Consider the following 21,648-nt stretch of genomic DNA (forward strand, 5'->3'; position numbering starts at 1 on the left):
GTTTCAGGGATTTTAATTTACATTCTCTTTGTTAAAGTTTTCTAGTTAAATCATTATGCAAAAGGTAAAAGGGATATGTTTTTGGTATTTTTAATGCTTCTATCATCATTCCTTTATGGTACTTTATAAAGTACCATAAAGCACCAGATTTTAGCTTCTATGCAATAGATGTTGAATGAATGTTTGATTTAATTTAATTACAATAGGTGAATTTCAGAAGCTGTGGCTAGTTTTAGTTCAAGGGATTCATGCAGTATGAACTCTCCTGGGTATAAACTAGATGCTTTTCTTGAAGCTACATTTTGATTGATCCAAGCACACTTTGAAGTATGGTCACCTCATCACAAATTCTCTCCCTCCCACCCTTCATTTTTCTTTTGAGTTTTTAACATGGCCCCTGTAGCATTTGGGAGTTCCCAGGCTAGATGTCAAATCAGAGCTGCAACTGCTGCTCTACACCACAACCATAGCAATGCCAGATCCGAGCCATATCTGTGACCTATAATGCCGCTCATGGCAATGCTGGATCCTTAATGCACTGAGCAAAGGCAGGGAGTCGAACCCACATATTCTTGGATACAATTGGGTTCTTAGCCCACTGAGCTACAGCAAGAACTCCTTATTTCCACTTTTATGTTTGGTACTTGTTAATAGGTTATAAAAACTCTCCTGTATTTGAGGAGGGTGGTGGGCAGTGTGTCTGTGCTTCATGACTTGATTCAACTAAGCACTTTTTTCTTAATTTTCTACTAAATCTTGCTTCAGTTGTTTATTTCATAAAAACTTCTGTATAAATTACTTAATGCTTTTGAGGTAGAAAACATACCCCCCTTCTTCCCTCCTATAAGTTACATCTTGACCTAAGATTTTTATGTCTGATAATTATGCTCATTTTTTTTTCTTTTTTTCTTTTTCTTTTTTTGTTGTTGTTGTCTTTTTGTCATTTCTTGGGCCGCTCTCATGGCATATGGAAGTTCCCAGGATAGGGGTCAAATCAGAGCTGTAGCCACCACCGTACACCAGAGCCACAGCAACATGGGATCTGAGCCATGTCTGCAACCTACACCACAGCTCATGGCAATGCCAGATCCTTAACCAACTGAGCAAGGCCAGGAATCGAACCTGCAACCTCATGCTTCCTAGTCAGATTTGTTAACCACTGAGCCATGATGGGAACTCCTGATCTTTGTTCTTTACCAGTGTTTCCTGAGAATGTATAATTTTATAAGAAATTAATAATCTGGGACAACACCCATATGTTTATGGAGTTAGTAAGTTCATCTAGTCATTTATAGTGCCTCATGTTAAATATGAAACTACTTCAACAGGTTGAATAGAACTTTATACATAAAAGATTTATGCATTTATGTGACATATTAATATTCAGTGTAGTAGTCTGTTGTGTTAAAATTAGCATTGAAATATTTAATATATTTTCCTTTGGAGATTATTAAAATGTACTTTCTTTTGTTTGAGGTGCATGACAGCTAGAGAGGGACATCATTTTGTTTAAGCCTTATATATCTAATTGATCTGTATTATTAGGAGACTTTATTGTAGTTATACTAACTTTCTGTTACTGAAGTAGTGGCAATATCTTTGTTAGATTGGTTAGTTGATTCTTATGTAGTTGTATGCTTTGCCTTGTTGGGGGGTTTGGCCAGGCAATAATGGCATATGAAGTATGAGATTGGGAGGTAGGAGAGTTTGATTAAGGAAGCTATTTAACTGATAAGCCTGTGTGTGTGTGTGTGTGTGTGTGTGTGTGTGTGTGTGTGTGTGTGTGTCTAATTACTCCATGTCCTGTGACCTTTGACTCAATAACACATTATGGTTGATCATGTTGGTAAATACTATATAATTTAACCCCATCTCCAAGTCATTTGACTGTGATAAGGCATCTGATGGCCACAGCTGAGTCACAGTCCCCTCCAGAATTAAAAATAACATATGCATAGAGCCAGATTATGTGTGAACACAAGTTGATATGATAGTCCACTGGGATGTCTTACTTAAGGAGAAAAAGTGGGAAGTTAAGGGGAAAATGGCCCCAAAATAAGAACCAAATGCAAGACATAATTCCTTTGGAGTTTCCTGGTGGCCTAGTGGTTAAGGACAGGTATTGTCACTGCTGAGGCTTGGGGATGACCCCTGGCCCTGGAACTTCAGCATGCCACAAGTGTTGACAGATGGATGGATGGATGGATAGATAACTCAATTATAGAAATCCACATGATTCTTGGGCCCTGAACTAGGAGAGAGGGCAAGAGCTGCACTGGGCGATCCCCCTCTGGCTAGACCACATCTCCGTGTGGCACGGGGCACCCAAATCCATGGACAAGGAATAAGAGGCATTGAAATGAATGAGCTGAATGGATCCAGAAATGAGTGAAGGTCCATCTCGCGTTCTCTCCCTCGTCCTCTCATTCTCCATCCCTCTATCTCTCTCTCTCTCTCTCTCTCTCTATCTCTCTCTCTCTCTCTCTCTCTCTCTCTCTCTCTCTCTCTCTCTCTCCAAACACACCCACACGCATACGCATGCAGATAGAGTAGGAAACAATAGCTAGGACGGGGATTGACAAATCCATCCTACGTCTCTCGTGAGCCAATAGCTTGGGTGGGAGTGGGTTGGAAGTGCCAGGCTGGGGATGGCCAGCCTGGGAGTGGATGCTTTTGCCGAGCAGAGTGGATCTGCATGCCGCACACGGGTGCAGGAGAACACCTGGGCAAGTCAATCCACTCCAGACGAAGCATGTCTTTATCCTCATCACTTCCTCCTCGCCAGGGAATTCGGTTGGGTCCGATGGGCTAGGCTCGGCAATCTGGACGGGATGCACGGAGTCCTTCGGCCCGTCTCTTTTCCCGAGGGGCAGCACTCCCGAGCGGGACACCTTCTGTGGGGAGCGCTGAGACGCTCCTGTGTTGGGGTGGAATGGTCAGGACTCCTTTTGGCTGGTCGCTGAGCGAAGTGGATCCATTGCAGTTTCCCAACAAAGGCATCCCATCGGCCATGGCTATCCATCCTGTTTGGCTCCCCTTCGCCTCCCTTGGGTTCCAAGAAGAGGGACTAGACCTCGTAGCATCTGCTCCATGGAAGGAGGGCTGTGGCACCCCCGTCCAGGGCAAGGGTTTGGATCTCGGACCTCCCCAATGCCAGGCGTTCCCACAGCCTCACCCTCCCATTTGGCAAGCACCATCTGGATGGCAGTCCAGGGCTTGCTTTCCTGGAAGACCGTTCTTGGGTGTCCCTGGTGAGATGGGCGAGGGCAGGGGCTTCCCATGGGCTGTGTGTCTCCCTCCCAGACCTCTTTCATTTCGTGTGAGCATTTCTCTCCGCAACACTGTGGCTGCCTATGGCACCGTTTTCTGCGCAGGTTGATGGCTGAGTCCGCTTGTGTTGGGGCGAAGGACAGCTGCTTGCTCAGCCAAGCATCTGTCCATGGACATCGAATGTCTTTCCATGTGTTGCTCTCGGGAAGAGGGCTGCCTGAACGGAGTGGGGCGTTTTGCGCTGAGAAGAGCCCCTTTGTCTGGGTCTATGGCCGTGAGGGGTAGCGCTGGGTCTGACGGTGGTTCCAGGGTTCTTTTGGGGAGGCCCTGGATCCTGTGGTCCATCGCGGTTGAAGCAACGGACGTCCACGCCCAGCCGGTGGGAGGGCCCCTTCTTTTGCACAGCCTGCCCAGGGGTTGTCATGGAAAGGCGTCCTCAGGATGGCCATGGGGACAGGGCTGAGGAGGACTGTCAAGCTGGTTGGGGTTTGGACTTCTCTAGGCATGCGTGATGGTGTTCCTTTGTCTGGTGCTGGCTGCCGGCTGGCTATGTGGATTTGGCAGTGTTTCTTCAGGCCCCCTCCCCACCTGTGGCCTGGGCGGGTGGGTTTCTGTTCTCGTGCCTGGGTTCCGTGCTGGAGCTGATCCGTGTGGAAGCCCAGGGTGAGCTGGGTTTTGGGATGCGCATCCAGGGGCTGTGAGGCTTCCCCGGGTGGTGCCGAAAGGGAGAGCGAATTGGGAGAGCAGCAGTGCCAGGTGCTGGGCCTTGTGTCTCAAGAGGGCTCAGGAACCTCCCTTTGTCTTTCCCAGGGAGGCTCGGCTCTTCTTTCTACGCACCTGGTGAGATGATGGGAGCTCGAGCCAGGCCGGGCCTATGCAGGCCGCTCTCTTGACGGATCCACCAAAGCTCTGCCTGAGCTTCCTTCCGGCTCCCTGGGGAGAAGGGCTGATTGGGTCGGTTTGGTGTGGTTGGGAGACTCTGTGCCTTGGGAAGCACCAATGGGGATCCAGAGCAGGCACACTCCAGGTGGGGTCAAGAACGTTTGGAAACAAAGGCAGAAAACAAGACCTGGCCAGATGAACCAAGCCAGAAGGAAAGAATCGAGGCAAGACCTCATGGCAAGGAGTGTGGAATCCCAGGGGCATGATGAAGGGGGAAAATGACTCGTTCCATCCTTCCACACCTGTCTTCCTAACTCCATATGGGCCAGGCTCTATCCACCCGGTAGCAGGCTGGCACACCCTGATGGATTGGGAGCTCAGGATTTCCAGGGCGAGGCATGGCCTAGGTGGGCATCCTTTGAGAGAGGGAGCTAGAGCCCAGGTGGAAGGGCCCTTCTTGGCGGGGGATGGAGCCCCCACCCTCGTCTGGGCCCCAGCCCAAGCAGCCCCAGGAACTGCTGAGCCCGAGAGAGAAGGCCAGCCTGAGAGGGGCTGTTCGAGCCTATGTCCACACGAGGGCGCCAGGGCCCCTCCCGGCCCCAGGTGCAGCTCTGAGGCTCGAAGAGGTGGGAGTGGCAAGGCTCCAAAGGCGCAGGCTCCAGGTCGGGGGCGGGGGCGGATGGAGGCTTGAGCGGGACGCACCCACAGCAGGCACTCCGAGGATGTGCAGGGGTTTCCTGGGCACCAGGGACTGTCTCCTCCGAGACCCCTCCTGTCAGGCGCAGGGCGGAGGTGTGCCTTCCGGATTTGGAGGTGGGTTGGCCGCCTGGTTGGGTGGCAGTGGGTTTGGAAGGCTTGAAACAGGTCCTGGGCTTTGGCGTGCTTGGGGTTCCTTCGAGGCAGGTGCCCAGTCACACACAGCCTCAGGATTGGGCCGCCAGCTGGCCCTGGTCAAGCCCTCCGCATCAGGGCTTCAGGTAGGTGAGAAGGAGTGTGGTGCTGAGGAATCCATGGGGGGCTTCGGGGGCAAGAGTGTTGGTAGCTCGGCTCATCCGCCTGTTTCCCTCCCTCTCTTTTCTCTCTCTCTATCTCTCTCTCTCCCTCTCTCTCTCACACACACACACACACACACACACTGAGGAGGCTGAGGGAAATGTCCTTGTGTCGTTTTGAGAAGAGCCTCTCTTGGCAGCAGGGTGCCAGGCTATGGAGGCCTGATTGAAACCAGGTCTGATGCGTTAAGGACTCTTGATTGGTCTCCTCCAGCAAGCTCTCAGGGGAGTTCCCACGTGGCTGCCAAGCTGCAGAGGCTCTCCTGGTCCCTGCTGTGGCTGGCTGGGGCAAGAGCTGCACTGGGCGATCCCCCTCTGGCTAGACCACATCTCCGTGTGGCACGGGGCACCCAAATCCATGGACAAGGAATAAGAGGCATTTTAATGAATGAGCTGAATGGATCCAGAAAGGAGTGAAGGTCCATCTCTCGTTCTCTCCCTCGTTCTCTCATTCTCCGTCCCTCTCTCTCTCTCTCTCTCTCTCTCTCTCTCCCCAAACACACCCACACGCATACGCATGCAGATAGAGTAGGAAACAATAGCTAGGACGGGGATTGACAAATCCATCCTACGTCTCTCGTGAGCCAATAGCTTGGGTGGGAGTGGGTTGGAAGTGCCAGGCTGGGGATGGCCAGCCTGGGAGTGGATGCTTTTGCCGAGCAGAGTGGATCTGCATGCCGCACACGGGTGCAGGAGAACACCTGGGCAAGTCAATCCACTCCAGACGAAGCATGTCTTTATCCTCATCACTTCCTCCTCGCCAGGGAATTCGGTTGGGTCCGATGGGCTAGGCTCGGCAATCTGGACGGGATGCACGGAGTCCTTCGGCCCGTCTCTTTTCCCGAGGGGCAGCACTCCCGAGCGGGACACCTTCTGTGGGGAGCGCTGAGACGCTCCTGTGTTGGGGTGGAATGGTCAGGACTCCTTTTGGCTGGTCGCTGAGCGAAGTGGATCCATTGCAGTTTCCCAACAAAGGGATCCCATCGGCCATGGCTATCCATCCTGTTTGGCTCCCCTTCGCCTCCCTTGGGTTCCAAGAAGAGGGACTAGACCTCGTAGCATCTGCTCCATGGAAGGAGGGCTGTGGCACCCCCGTCCAGGGCAAGGGTTTGGATCTCGGACCTCCCCAATGCCAGGCATTCCCACAGCCTCACCCTCCCATTTGGCAAGCACCATCTGGATGGCAGTCCAGGGCTTGCTTTCCTGGAAGACCGTTCCTGGGTGTCCCTGGTGAGATGGGCGAGGGCAGGGGCTTCCCATGGGCTGTGTGTCTCCCTCCCAGACCTCTTTCATTTCGTGTGAGCATTTCTCTCCGCAACACTGTGGCTGCCCATGGCACCGTTTTCTGCGCATGTTGATGGCTGAGTCCGCTTGTGTTGGGGTGAAAGACAGCTGCTTGCTCAGCCAAGCATCTGTCCATGGACATCGAATGTCTTTCCATGTGTTGCTCTCGGGAAGAGGGCTTCCTGAACGGAGTGGGGCGTTTCGCGCTGAGAAGAGACCCTTTGTCTGGGTCTATGGCCGTGAGGGGTAGCGCTGGGTCTGACGGTGGTTCCAGGGTTCTTTTGGGGAGGCCCTGGATCCTGTGGTCCATCGCGGTTGAAGCAACGGACGTCCACGCCCAGCCGGTGGGAGGGCCCCTTCTTTTGCACAGCCTGCCCAGGGGTTGTCATGGAAAGGCGTCCTCAGGATGGCCATGGGGACAGGGCTGAGGAGGACTGTCAAGCTGGTTGGGGTTTGGACTTCTCTAGGCATGCGTGATGGTGTTCCTTTGTCTGGTGCTGGCTGCCGGCTGGCTATGTGGATTTGGCAGTGTTTCTTCAGGCCCCCTCCCCACCTGTGGCCTGGGCGGGTGGGTTTCTGTTCTCGTGCCTGGGTTCCGTGCTGGAGCTGATCCGTGTGGAAGCCCAGGGTGAGCTGGGTTTTGGGATGCGCATCCAGGGGCTGTGAGGCTTCCCCGGGTGGTGCCGAAAGGGAGAGCGAATTGGGAGAGCAGCAGTGCCAGGTGCTGGGCCTTGTGTCTCAAGAGGGCTCAGGAACCTCCCTTTGTCTTTCCCAGGGAGGCTCGGCTCTTCTTTCTACGCACCTGGTGAGATGATGGGAGCTCGAGCCAGGCCGGGCCTATGCAGGCCGCTCTCTTGACGGATCCACCAAAGCTCTGCCTGAGCTTCCTTCCGGCTCCCTGGGGAGAAGGGCTGATTGGGTCGGTTTGGTGTGGTTGGGAGACTCTGTGCCTTGGGAAGCACCAATGGGGATCCAGAGCAGGCACACTCCAGGTGGGGTCAAGAACGTTTGGAAACAAAGGCAGAAAACAAGACCTGGCCAGATGAACCAAGCCAGAAGGAAAGAATCGAGGCAAGACCTCATGGCAAGGAGTGTGGAATCCCAGGGGCATGATGAAGGGGGAAAATGACTCGTTCCATCCTTCCACACCTGTCTTCCTAACTCCATATGGGCCAGGCTCTATCCACCCGGTAGCAGGCTGGCACACCCTGATGGATTGGGAGCTCAGGATTTCCAGGGCGAGGCATGGCCTAGGTGGGCATCCTTTGAGAGAGGGAGCTAGAGCCCAGGTGGAAGGGCCCTTCTTGGCGGGGGATGGAGCCCCCACCCTCGTCTGGGCCCCAGCCCAAGCAGCCCCAGGAACTGCTGAGCCCGAGAGAGAAGGCCAGCCTGAGAGGGGCTGTTCGAGCCTATGTCCACACGAGGGCGCCAGGGCCCCTCCCGGCCCCAGGTGCAGCTCTGAGGCTCGAAGAGGTGGGAGTGGCAAGGCTCCAAAGGCGCAGGCTCCAGGTCGGGGGCGGGGGCGGATGGAGGCTTGAGCGGGACGCACCCACAGCAGGCACTCCGAGGATGTGCAGGGGTTTCCTGGGCACCAGGGACTGTCTCCTCCGAGACCCCTCCTGTCAGGCGCAGGGCGGAGGTGTGCCTTCCGGATTTGGAGGTGGGTTGGCCGCCTGGTTGGGTGGCAGTGGGTTTGGAAGGCTTGAAACAGGTCCTGGGCTTTGGCGTGCTTGGGGTTCCTTCGAGGCAGGTGCCCAGTCACACACAGCCTCAGGATTGGGCCGCCAGCTGGCCCTGGTCAAGCCCTCCGCATCAGGGCTTCAGGTAGGTGAGAAGGAGTGTGGTGCTGAGGAATCCATGGGGGGCTTCGGGGGCAAGAGTGTTGGTAGCTGGGCTCATCCGCCTGTTTCCCTCCCTCTCTTTTCTCTCTCTCTATCTCTCTCTCTCCCTCTCTCTCTCACACACACACACACACACACACACACACACACTGAGGAGGCTGAGGGAAATGTCCTTGTGTCGTTTTGAGAAGAGCCTCTCTTGGCAGCAGGGTGCCAGGCTATGGAGGCCTGATTGAAACCAGGTCTGATGCGTTAAGGACTCTTGATTGGTCTCCTCCAGCAAGCTCTCAGGGGAGTTCCCACGTGGCTGCCAAGCTGCAGAGGCTCTCCTGGTCCCTGCTGTGGCTGGCTGGGGCAAGAGCTGCACTGGGCGATCCCCCTCTGGCTAGACCACATCTCCGTGTGGCACGGGGCACCCAAATCCATGGACAAGGAATAAGAGGCATTTTAATGAATGAGCTGAATGGATCCAGAAAGGAGTGAAGGTCCATCTCTCGTTCTCTCCCTCGTTCTCTCATTCTCCGTCCCTCTCTCTCTCTCTCTCTCTCTCTCTCTCTCCCCAAACACACCCACACGCATACGCATGCAGATAGAGTAGGAAACAATAGCTAGGACGGGGATTGACAAATCCATCCTACGTCTCTCGTGAGCCAATAGCTTGGGTGGGAGTGGGTTGGAAGTGCCAGGCTGGGGATGGCCAGCCTGGGAGTGGATGCTTTTGCCGAGCAGAGTGGATCTGCATGCCGCACACGGGTGCAGGAGAACACCTGGGCAAGTCAATCCACTCCAGACGAAGCATGTCTTTATCCTCATCACTTCCTCCTCGCCAGGGAATTCGGTTGGGTCCGATGGGCTAGGCTCGGCAATCTGGACGGGATGCACGGAGTCCTTCGGCCCGTCTCTTTTCCCGAGGGGCAGCACTCCCGAGCGGGACACCTTCTGTGGGGAGCGCTGAGACGCTCCTGTGTTGGGGTGGAATGGTCAGGACTCCTTTTGGCTGGTCGCTGAGCGAAGTGGATCCATTGCAGTTTCCCAACAAAGGGATCCCATCGGCCATGGCTATCCATCCTGTTTGGCTACCCTTCGCCTCCCTTGGGTTCCAAGAAGAGGGACTAGACCTCGTAGCATCTGCTCCATGGAAGGAGGGCTGTGGCACCCCCGTCCAGGGCAAGGGTTTGGATCTCGGACCTCCCCAATGCCAGGCATTCCCACAGCCTCACCCTCCCATTTGGCAAGCACCATCTGGATGGCAGTCCAGGGCTTGCTTTCCTGGAAGACCGTTCCTGGGTGTCCCTGGTGAGATGGGCGAGGGCAGGGGCTTCCCATGGGCTGTGTGTCTCCCTCCCAGACCTCTTTCATTTCGTGTGAGCATTTCTCTCCGCAACACTGTGGCTGCCCATGGCACCGTTTTCTGCGCATGTTGATGGCTGAGTCCGCTTGTGTTGGGGTGAAAGACAGCTGCTTGCTCAGCCAAGCATCTGTCCATGGACATCGAATGTCTTTCCATGTGTTGCTCTCGGGAAGAGGGCTTCCTGAACGGAGTGGGGCGTTTCGCGCTGAGAAGAGACCCTTTGTCTGGGTCTATGGCCGTGAGGGGTAGCGCTGGGTCTGACGGTGGTTCCAGGGTTCTTTTGGGGAGGCCCTGGATCCTGTGGTCCATCGCGGTTGAACCAACGGATGTCCACGCCCACCCGGTGGGAGGGCCCCTTCTTTTGCACAGCCTGCCCAGGGGTTGTCATGGAAAGGCGTCCTCAGGATGGCCATGGGGACAGGGCTGAGGAGGACTGTCGAGCTGGTTGGGGTTTGGACTTCTCTAGGCATGCGTGATGGTGTTCCTTTGTCTGGTGCTGGCTGCCGGCTGGCTATGTGGATTTGGCAGTGTTTCTTCAGGCCCCCTCCCCACCTGTGGCCTGGGCGGGTGGGTTTCTGTTCTGGTTCCTGGGTTCCGTGCTGGAGCTGATCCGTGTGGAAGCCCAGGGTGAGCTGGGTTTTGGGATGTGCATCCAGGGGCTGTGAGGCTTCCCCGGGTGGTGCCGAAAGGGAGAGCGAATTGGGAGAGCAGCGGTGCCAGGTGCTGGGCCTTGTGTCTCAAGAGGGCTCAGGAACCTCCCTTTGTCTTTCCCAGGGAGGCTCGGCTCTTCTTTCTACGCACCTGGTGAGATGATGGGAGCTCGAGCCAGGCCGGGCCTATGCAGGCCGCTCTCTTGACGGATCCACCAAAGCTCTGCCTGAGCTTCCTTCCGGCTCCCTGGGGAGAAGGGCTGATTGGGTCGGTTTGGTGTGGTTGGGAGACTCTGTGCCTTGGGAAGCACCAATGGGGATCCAGAGCAGGCACACTCCAGGTGGGGTCAAGAACGTTTGGAAACAAAGGGAGAAAGCAAGACCTGGCCAGATGAACCAAGCCAGAAGGAAAGAATCGAGGCAAGACCTCATGGCAAGGAGTGTGGAATCCCAGGGGCATGATGAAGGGGGAAAATGACTCGTTCCATCCTTCCACACCTGTCTTCCTAACTCCATATGGGCCAGGCTCTATCCACCCGGTAGCAGGCTGGCACACCCTGATGGATTGGGAGCTCAGGATTTCCAGGGCGAGGCATGGCCTAGGTGGGCATCCTTTGAGAGAGGGAGCTAGAGCCCAGGTGGAAGGGCCCTTCTTGGCGGGGGATGGAGCCCCCAGCCTCGTCTGGGCCCCAGCCCAAGCAGCCCCGGGGACTGCTGAGCCCGAGAGAGAAGGCCAGCCTGAGAGGGGCTGTTCGAGCCTATGTCCACACGAGGGCGCCAGGGCCCCTCCCGGCCCCAGGTGCAGCTCTGAGGCTCGAAGAGGTGGGAGTGGCAAGGCTCCAAAGGCGCAGGCTCCAGGTCGGGGGCGGGGGCGGATGGAGGCTTGAGCGGGACGCACCCACAGCAGGCACTCCGAGGATGTGCAGGGGTTTCCTGGGCACCAGGGACTGTCTCCTCCGAGACCCCTCCTGTCAGGCGCAGGGCGGAGGTGTGCCTTCCGGATTTGGAGGTGGGTTGGCCGCCTGGTTGGGTGGCAGTGGGTTTGGAAGGCTTGAAACAGGTCCTGGGCTTTGGCGTGCTTGGGGTTCCTTCGAGGCAGGTGCCCAGTCACACACAGCCTCAGGATTGGGCCGCCAGCTGGCCCTGGTCAAGCCCTCCGCATCAGGGCTTCAGGTAGGTGAGAAGGAGTGTGGTGCTGAGGAATCCATGGGGGGCTTCGGGGGCAAGAGTGTTGGTAGCTGGCCTGTTTCCCTCCCTCTCTTTTCTCTCTCTCTATCTCTCTCTCTCACTCTCTCTCACACACACACACACACACACACACACACTGAGGAGGCTGAGGGAAATGTCCTTGTGTCGTTTTGAGAAGAGCCTCTCTTGGCAGCAGGGTGCCAGGCTATGGAGGCCTGATTGAAACCAGGTCTGATGCGTTAAGGACTCTTGATTGGTCTCCTCCAGCAAGCTCTCAGGGGAGTTCCCACGTGGCTGCCAAGCTTCAGAGGCTCTCCTGGTCCCTGCTGTGGCTGGCTGGGGCAAGAGCTGCACTGGGCGATCCCCCTCTGGCTAGACCACATCTCCGTGTGGCACGGGGCACCCAAATCCATGGACAAGGAATAAGAGGCATTTTAATGAATGAGTTGAATGGATCCAGAAATGAGTGAAGGTCCATCTCTCGTTCTCTCCCTCGTTCTCTCATTCTCCGTCCCTCTCTCTCTCTCTCTCTCTCTCTCTCTCTCTCTCTCTCTCTCTCTCCCCAAACACACCCACACGCATACGCATGCAGATAGAGTAGGAAACAATAGCTAGGACGGGGATTGACAAATCCATCCTACGTCTCTCGTGAGCCAATAGCTTGGGTGGGAGTGGGTTGGAAGTGCCAGGCTGGGGATGGCCAGCCTGGGAGTGGATGCTTTTGCCGAGCAGAGTGGATCTGCATGCCGCACACGGGTGCAGGAGAACACCTGGGCAAGTCAATCCACTCCAGACGAAGCATGTCTTTATCCTCATCACTTCCTCCTCGCCAGGGAATTCGGTTGGGTCCGATGGGCTAGGCTCGGCAATCTGGACGGGATGCACGGAGTCCTTCGGCCCGTCTCTTTTCCCGAGGGGCAGCACTCCCGAGCGGGACACCTTCTGTGGGGAGCGCTGAGACGCTCCTGTGTTGGGGTGGAATGGTCAGGACTCCTTTTGGCTGGTCGCTGAGCGAAGTGGATCCATTGCAGTTTCCCAACAAAGGGATCCCATCGGCCATGGCTATCCATCCTGTTTGGCTCCCCTTCGCCTCCCTTGGGTTCCAAGAAGAGGGACTAGACCTCGTAGCATCTGCTCCATGGAAGGAGGGCTGTGGCACCCCCGTCCAGGGCAAGGGTTTGGATCTCGGACCTCCCCAATGCCAGGCGATCCCACAGCCTCACCCTCCCATTTGGCAAGCACCATCTGGATGGCAGTCCAGGGCTTGCTTTCCTGGAAGACCGTTCCTGGGTGTCCCTGGTGAGATGGGAGAGGGCAGGGGCTTCCCATGGGCTGTGTGTCTCCCTCCCAGACCTCTTTCATTTCGTGTGAGCATTTCTCTCCGCAACACTGTGGCTGCCTATGGCACCGTTTTCTGCGCAGGTTGATGGCTGAGTCCGCTTGTGTTGGGGCGAAGGACAGCTGCTTGCTCAGCCAAGCATCTGTCCATGGACATCGAATGTCTTTCCATGTGTTGCTCTCGGGAAGAGGGCTTCCTGAACGGAGTGGGGCGTTTCGCGCTGCGAAGAGCCCCTTTGTCTGGGTCTATGGCCGTGAGGGGTAGCGCTGGGTCTGACGGTGGTTCCAGGGTTCTTTTGGGGAGGCCCTGGATCCTGTGGTCCATCGCGGTTGAACCAACGGATGTCCATGCCCACCCGGTGGGAGGGCCCCTTCTTTTGCACAGCCTGCCCAGGGGTTGTCATGGAAAGGCGTCCTCAGGATGGCCATGGGGACAGGGCTGAGGAGGACTGTCGAGCTGGTTGGGGTTTGGACTTCTCTAGGCATGCGTGATGGTGTTCCTTTGTCTGGTGCTGGCTGCCGGCTGGCTATGTGGATTTGGCAGTGTTTCTTCAGGCCCCCTCCCCACCTGTGGCCTGGGCGGGTGGGTTTCTGTTCTCGTGCCTGGGTTCCGTGCTGGAGCTGATCCGTGTGGAAGCCCAGGGTGAGCTGGGTTTTGGGATGCGCATCCAGGGGCTGTGAGGCTTCCCCGGGTGGTGCCGAAAGGGAGAGCGAATTGGGAGAGCAGCGGTGCCAGGTGCTGGGCCTTGTGTCTCAAGAGGGCTCAGGAACCTCCCTTTGTCTTTCCCAGGGAGGCTCGGCTCTTCTTTCTACGCACCTGGTGAGATGATGGGAGCTCGAGCCAGGCCGGGCCTATGCAGGCCGCTCTCTTGACGGATCCACCAAAGCTCTGCCTGAGCTTCCTTCCGGCTCCCTGGGGAGAAGGGCTGATTGGGTCGGTTTGGTGTGGTTGGGAGACTCTGTGCCTTGGGAAGCACCAATGGGGATCCAGAGCAGGCACACTCCAGGTGGGGTCAAGAACGTTTGGAAACAAAGGCAGAAAGCAAGACCTGGCCAGATGAACCAAGCCAGAAGGAAAGAATCGAGGCAAGACCTCATGGCAAGGAGTGTGGAATCCCAGGGGCATGATGAAGGGGGAAAATGACTCGTTCCATCCTTCCACACCTGTCTTCCTAACTCCATATGGGCCAGGCTCTATCCACCCGGTAGCAGGCTGGCACACCCTGATGGATTGGGAGCTCAGGATTTCCAGGGCGAGGCATGGCCTAGGTGGGCATCCTTTGAGAGAGGGAGCTAGAGCCCAGGTGGAAGGGCCCTTCTTGGCGGGGGATGGAGCCCCCAGCCTCGTCTGGGCCCCAGCCCAAGCAGCCCCGGGGACTGCTGAGCCCGAGAGAGAAGGCCAGCCTGAGAGGGGCTGTTCGAGCCTATGTCCACACGAGGGCGCCAGGGCCCCTCCCGGCCCCAGGTGCAGCTCTGAGGCTCGAAGAGGTGGGAGTGGCAAGGCTCCAAAGGCGCAGGCTCCAGGTCGGGGGCGGGGGCGGATGGAGGCTTGAGCGGGACGCACCCACAGCAGGCACTCCGAGGATGTGCAGGGGTTTCCTGGGCACCAGGGACTGTCTCCTCCGAGACCCCTCCTGTCAGGCGCAGGGCGGAGGTGTGCCTTCCGGATTTGGAGGTGGGTTGGCCGCCTGGTTGGGTGGCAGTGGGTTTGGAAGGCTTGAAACAGGTCCTGGGCTTTGGCGTGCTTGGGGTTCCTTCGAGGCAGGTGCCCAGTCACACACAGCCTCAGGATTGGGCCGCCAGCTGGCCCTGGTCAAGCCCTCCGCATCAGGGCTTCAGGTAGGTGAGAAGGAGTGTGGTGCTGAGGAATCCATGGGGGGCTTCGGGGGCAAGAGTGTTGGTAGCTGGGCTCATCCGCCTGTTTCCCTCCCTCTCTTTTCTCTCTCTCTATCTCTCTCTCTCCCTCTCTCTCTCTCACACACACACACACACACACACTGAGGAGGCTGAGGGAAATGTCCTTGTGTCGTTTTGAGAAGAGCCTCTCTTGGCAGCAGGGTGCCAGGCTATGGAGGCCTGATTGAAACCAGGTCTGATGCGTTAAGGACTCTTGATTGGTCTCCTCCAGCAAGCTCTCAGGGGAGTTCCCACGTGGCTGCCAAGCTTCAGAGGCTCTCCTGGTCCCTGCTGTGGCTGGCTGGGGCAAGAGCTGCACTGGGCGATCCCCCTCTGGCTAGACCACATCTCCGTGTGGCACGGGGCACCCAAATCCATGGACAAGGAATAAGAGGCATTTTAATGAATGAGCTGAATGGATCCAGAAAGGAGTGAAGGTCCATCTCTCGTTCTCTCCCTCGTTCTCTCATTCTCCGTCCCTCTCTCTCTCTCTCTCTCTCTCTCTCTCTCTCCCCAAACACACCCACACGCATACGCATGCAGATAGAGTAGGAAACATTAGCTAGGACGGGGATTGACAAATCCATCCTACGTCTCTCGTGAGCCAATAGCTTGGGTGGGAGTGGGTTGGAAGTGCCAGCCTGGGGATGGCCAGCCTGGGAGTGGATGCTTTTGCCGAGCAGAGTGGATCTGCATGCCGCACACGGGTGCAGGAGAACACCTGGGCAAGTCAATCCACTCCAGACGAAGCATGTCTTTATCCTCATCACTTCCTCCTCGCCAGGGAATTCGGTTGGGTCCGATGGGCTAGGCTCGGCAATCTGGACGGGATGCACGGAGTCCTTCGGCCCGTCTCTTTTCCCGAGGGGCAGCACTCCCGAGCGGGACACCTTCTGTGGGGAGCGCTGAGACGCTCCTGTGTTGGGGTGGAATGGTCAGGACTCCTTTTGGCTGGTCGCTGAGCGAAGTGGATCCATTGCAGTTTCCCAACAAAGGGATCCCATCGGCCATGGCTATCCATCCTGTTTGGCTCCCCTTCGCCTCCCTTGGGTTCCAAGAAGAGGGACTAGACCTCGTAGCATCTGCTCCATGGAAGGAGGGCTGTGGCACCCCCGTCCAGGGCAAGGGTTTGGATCTCGGACCTCCCCAATGCCAGGCATTCCCACAGCCTCACCCTCCCATTTGGCAAGCACCATCTGGATGGCAGTCCAGGGCTTGCTTTCCTGGAAGACCGTTCCTGGGTGTCCCTGGTGAGATGGGCGAGGGCAGGGGCTTCCCATGGGCTGTGTGTCTCCCTCCCAGACCTCTTTCATTTCGTGTGAGCATTTCTCTCCGCAACACTGTGGCTGCCCATGGCACCGTTTTCTGCGCATGTTGATGGCTGAGTCCGCTTGTGTTGGGGTGAAAGACAGCTGCTTGCTCAGCCAAGCATCTGTCCATGGACATCGAATGTCTTTCCATGTGTTGCTCTCGGGAAGAGGGCTTCCTGAACGGAGTGGGGCGTTTCGCGCTGAGAAGAGACCCTTTGTCTGGGTCTATGGCCGTGAGGGGTAGCGCTGGGTCTGACGGTGGTTCCAGGGTTCTTTTGGGGAGGCCCTGGATCCTGTGGTCCATCGCGGTTGAACCAACGGATGTCCACGCCCACCCGGTGGGAGGGCCCCTTCTTTTGCACAGCCTGCCCAGGGGTTGTCATGGAAAGGCGTCCTCAGGATGGCCATGGGGACAGGGCTGAGGAGGACTGTCGAGCTGGTTGGGGTTTGGACTTCTCTAGGCATGCGTGATGGTGTTCCTTTGTCTGGTGCTGGCTGCCGGCTGGCTATGTGGATTTGGCAGTGTTTCTTCAGGCCCCCTCCCCACCTGTGGCCTGGGCGGGTGGGTTTCTGTTCTCGTGCCTGGGTTCCGTGCTGGAGCTGATCCGTGTGGAAGCCCAGGGTGAGCTGGGTTTTGGGATGTGCATCCAGGGGCTGTGAGGCTTCCCCGGGTGGTGCCGAAAGGGAGAGCGAATTGGGAGAGCAGCGGTGCCAGGTGCTGGGCCTTGTGTCTCAAGAGGGCTCAGGAACCTCCCTTTGTCTTTCCCAGGGAGGCTCGGCTCTTCTTTCTACGCACCTGGTGAGATGATGGGAGCTCGAGCCAGGCCGGGCCTATGCAGGCCGCTCTCTTGACGGATCCACCAAAGCTCTGCCTGAGCTTCCTTCCGGCTCCCTGGGGAGAAGGGCTGATTGGGTCGGTTTGGTGTGGTTGGGAGACTCTGTGCCTTGGGAAGCACCAATGGGGATCCAGAGCAGGCACACTCCAGGTGGGGTCAAGAACGTTTGGAAACAAAGGGAGAAAGCAAGACCTGGCCAGATGAACCAAGCCAGAAGGAAAGAATCGAGGCAAGACCTCATGGCAAGGAGTGTGGAATCCCAGGGGCATGATGAAGGGGGAAAATGACTCGTTCCATCCTTCCACACCTGTCTTCCTAACTCCATATGGGCCAGGCTCTATCCACCCGGTAGCAGGCTGGCACACCCTGATGGATTGGGAGCTCAGGATTTCCAGGGCGAGGCATGGCCTAGGTGGGCATCCTTTGAGAGAGGGAGCTAGAGCCCAGGTGGAAGGGCCCTTCTTGGCGGGGGATGGAGCCCCCAGCCTCGTCTGGGCCCCAGCCCAAGCAGCCCCGGGGACTGCTGAGCCCGAGAGAGAAGGCCAGCCTGAGAGGGGCTGTTCGAGCCTATGTCCACACGAGGGCGCCAGGGCCCCTCCCGGCCCCAGGTGCAGCTCTGAGGCTCGAAGAGGTGGGAGTGGCAAGGCTCCAAAGGCGCAGGCTCCAGGTCGGGGGCGGGGGCGGATGGAGGCTTGAGCGGGACGCACCCACAGCAGGCACTCCGAGGATGTGCAGGGGTTTCCTGGGCACCAGGGACTGTCTCCTCCGAGACCCCTCCTGTCAGGCGCAGGGCGGAGGTGTGCCTTCCGGATTTGGAGGTGGGTTGGCCGCCTGGTTGGGTGGCAGTGGGTTTGGAAGGCTTGAAACAGGTCCTGGGCTTTGGCGTGCTTGGGGTTCCTTCGAGGCAGGTGCCCAGTCACACACAGCCTCAGGATTGGGCCGCCAGCTGGCCCTGGTCAAGCCCTCCGCATCAGGGCTTCAGGTAGGTGAGAAGGAGTGTGGTGCTGAGGAATCCATGGGGGGCTTCGGGGGCAAGAGTGTTGGTAGCTGGCCTGTTTCCCTCCCTCTCTTTTCTCTCTCTCTATCTCTCTCTCTCACTCTCTCTCACACACACACACACACACACACACACACTGAGGAGGCTGAGGGAAATGTCCTTGTGTCATTTTGAGAAGAGCCTCTCTTGGCAGCAGGGTGCCAGGCTATGGAGGCCTGATTGAAACCAGGTCTGATGCGTTAAGGACTCTTGATTGGTCTCCTCCAGCAAGCTCTCAGGGGAGTTCCCACGTGGCTGCCAAGCTTCAGAGGCTCTCCTGGTCCCTGCTGTGGCTGGCTGGGGCAAGAGCTGCACTGGGCGATCCCCCTCTGGCTAGACCACATCTCCGTGTGGCACGGGGCACCCAAATCCATGGACAAGGAATAAGAGGCATTTTAATGAATGAGCTGAATGGATCCAGAAATGAGTGAAGGTCCATCTCTCGTTCTCTCCCTCGTTCTCTCATTCTCCGTCCCTCTCTCTCTCTCTCTCTCTCTCTCTCTCTCTCTCTCTCTCCCCCCAAACACACCCACACGCATACGCATGCAGATAGAGTAGGAAACAATAGCTAGGACGGGGATTGACAAATCCATCCTACGTCTCTCGTGAGCCAATAGCTTGGGTGGGAGTGGGTTGGAAGTGCCAGGCTGGGGATGGCCAGCCTGGGAGTGGATGCTTTTGCCGAGCAGAGTGGATCTGCATGCCGCACACGGGTGCAGGAGAACACCTGGGCAAGTCAATCCACTCCAGACGAAGCATGTCTTTATCCTCATCACTTCCTCCTCGCCAGGGAATTCGGTTGGGTCCGATGGGCTAGGCTCGGCAATCTGGACGGGATGCACGGAGTCCTTCGGCCCGTCTCTTTTCCCGAGGGGCAGCACTCCCGAGCGGGACACCTTCTGTGGGGAGCGCTGAGACGCTCCTGTGTTGGGGTGGAATGGTCAGGACTCCTTTTGGCTGGTCGCTGAGCGAAGTGGATCCATTGCAGTTTCCCAACAAAGGGATCCCATCGGCCATGGCTATCCATCCTGTTTGGCTCCCCTTCGCCTCCCTTGGGTTCCAAGAAGAGGGACTAGACCTCGTAGCATCTGCTCCATGGAAGGAGGGCTGTGGCACCCCCGTCCAGGGCAAGGGTTTGGATCTCGGACCTCCCCAATGCCAGGCGATCCCACAGCCTCACCCTCCCATTTGGCAAGCACCATCTGGATGGCAGTCCAGGGCTTGCTTTCCTGGAAGACCGTTCCTGGGTGTCCCTGGTGAGATGGGCGAGGGCAGGGGCTTCCCATGGGCTGTGTGTCTCCCTCCCAGACCTCTTTCATTTCGTGTGAGCATTTCTCTCCGCAACACTGTGGCTGCCTATGGCACCGTTTTCTGCGCAGGTTGATGGCTGAGTCCGCTTGTGTTGGGGCGAAGGACAGCTGCTTGCTCAGCCAAGCATCTGTCCATGGACATCGAATGTCTTTCCATGTGTTGCTCTCGGGAAGAGGGCTGCCTGAACGGAGTGGGGCGTTTCGCGCTGCGAAGAGCCCCTTTGTCTGGGTCTATGGCCGTGAGGGGTAGCGCTGGGTCTGACGGTGGTTCCAGGGTTCTTTTGGGGAGGCCCTGGATCCTGTGGTCCATCGCGGTTGAACCAACGGATGTCCATGCCCACCCGGTGGGAGGGCCCCTTCTTTTGCACAGCCTGCCCAGGGGTTGTCATGGAAAGGCGTCCTCAGGATGGCCATGGGGACAGGGCTGAGGAGGACTGTCGAGCTGGTTGGGGTTTGGACTTCTCTAGGCATGCGTGATGGTGTTCCTTTGTCTGGTGCTGGCTGCTGGCTGGCTATGTGGATTTGGCAGTGTTTCTTCAGGCCCCCTCCCCACCTGTGGCCTGGGCGGGTGGGTTTCTGTTCTCGTGCCTGGGTTCCGTGCTGGAGCTGATCCGTGTGGAAGCCCAGGGTGAGCTGGGTTTTGGGATGCGCATCCAGGGGCTGTGAGGCTTCCCCGGGTGGTGCCGAAAGGGAGAGCGAATTGGGAGAGCAGCGGTGCCAGGTGCTGGGCCTTGTGTCTCAAGAGGGCTCAGGAACCTCCCTTTGTCTTTCCCAGGGAGGCTCGGCTCTTCTTTCTACGCACCTGGTGAGATGATGGGAGCTCGAGCCAGGCCGGGCCTATGCAGGCCGCTCTCTTGACGGATCCACCAAAGCTCTGCCTGAGCTTCCTTCCGGCTCCCTGGGGAGAAGGGCTGATTGGGTCGGTTTTGTGTGGTTGGGAGACTCTGTGCCTTGGGAAGCACCAATGGGGATCCAGAGCAGGCACACTCCAGGTGGGGTCAAGAACGTTTGGAAACAAAGGCAGAAAGCAAGACCTGGCCAGATGAACCAAGCCAGAAGGAAAGAATCGAGGCAAGACCTCATGGCAAGGAGTGTGGAATCCCAGGGGCATGATGAAGGGGGATAACGACTCGTTCCATCCTTCCACACCTGTCTTCCTAACTCCATATGGGCCAGGCTCTATCCACCCGGTAGCAGGCTGGCACACCCTGATGGATTGGGAGCTCAGGATTTCCAGGGCGAGGCATGGCCTAGGTGGGCATCCTTTGAGAGAGGGAGCTAGAGCCCAGGTGGAAGGGCCCTTCTTGGCGGGGGATGGAGCCCCCAGCCTCGTCTGGGCCCCAGCCCAAGCAGCCCCGGGGACTGCTGAGCCCGAGAGAGAAGGCCAGCCTGAGAGGGGCTGTTCGAGCCTATGTCCACACGAGGGCGCCAGGGCCCCTCCCGGCCCCAGGTGCAGCTCTGAGGCTCGAAGAGGTGGGAGTGGCAAGGCTCCAAAGGCGCAGGCTCCAGGTCGGGGGCGGGGGCGGATGGAGGCTTGAGCGGGACGCACCCACAGCAGGCACTCCGAGGATGTGCAGGGGTTTCCTGGGCACCAGGGACTGTCTCCTCCGAGACCCCTCCTGTCAGGCGCAGGGCGGAGGTGTGCCTTCCGGATTTGGAGGTGGGTTGGCCGCCTGGTTGGGTGGCAGTGGGTTTGGAAGGCTTGAAACAGGTCCTGGGCTTTGGCGTGCTTGGGGTTCCTTCGAGGCAGGTGCCCAGTCACACACAGCCTCAGGATTGGGCCGCCAGCTGGCCCTGGTCAAGCCCTCCGCATCAGGGCTTCAGGTAGGTGAGAAGGAGTGTGGTGCTGAGGAATCCATGGGGGGCTTCGGGGGCAAGAGTGTTGGTAGCTGGGCTCATCCGCCTGTTTCCCTCCCTCTCTTTTCTCTCTCTCTATCTCTCTCTCTCCCTCTCTCTCTCACACACACACACACACACACACACTGAGGAGGCTGAGGGAAATGTCCTTGTGTCGTTTTGAGAAGAGCCTCTCTTGGCAGCAGGGTGCCAGGCTATGGAGGCCTGATTGAAACCAGGTCTGATGCGTTAAGGACTCTTGATTGGTCTCCTCCAGCAAGCTCTCAGGGGAGTTCCCACGTGGCTGCCAAGCTTCAGAGGCTCTCCTGGTCCCTGCTGTGGCTGGCTGGGGCAAGAGCTGCACTGGGCGATCCCCCTCTGGCTAGACCACATCTCCGTGTGGCACGGGGCACCCAAATCCATGGACAAGGAATAAGAGGCATTTTAATGAATGAGCTGAATGGATCCAGAAAGGAGTGAAGGTCCATCTCTCGTTCTCTCCCTCGTTCTCTCATTCTCCGTCCCTCTCTCTCTCTCTCTCTCTCTCTCTCTCTCCCCAAACACACCC

The 21,648-nt window shown here is 57.4% G+C and overlaps 1 long non-coding RNA gene across 1 annotated transcript in view; it reads left to right on the top strand.

Moving 5' to 3' along the window:
- Window positions 1-21,648, top strand: part of LOC102166957 (uncharacterized) — a 173,679-nt gene that overhangs the window by 10,855 nt on the left and 141,176 nt on the right. The window lies entirely within an intron of this gene.

This window comes from Sus scrofa, chromosome 6 (genome assembly GCF_054392235.1).
Source record: "Sus scrofa isolate SSC_HxYL_T2T_F1_AM1 chromosome 6, Sscrofa_HxYL_maternal_Yorkshire_Landrace_v2.0, whole genome shotgun sequence".
Classification (NCBI taxonomy): Eukaryota; Metazoa; Chordata; class Mammalia; order Artiodactyla; family Suidae; genus Sus; species Sus scrofa.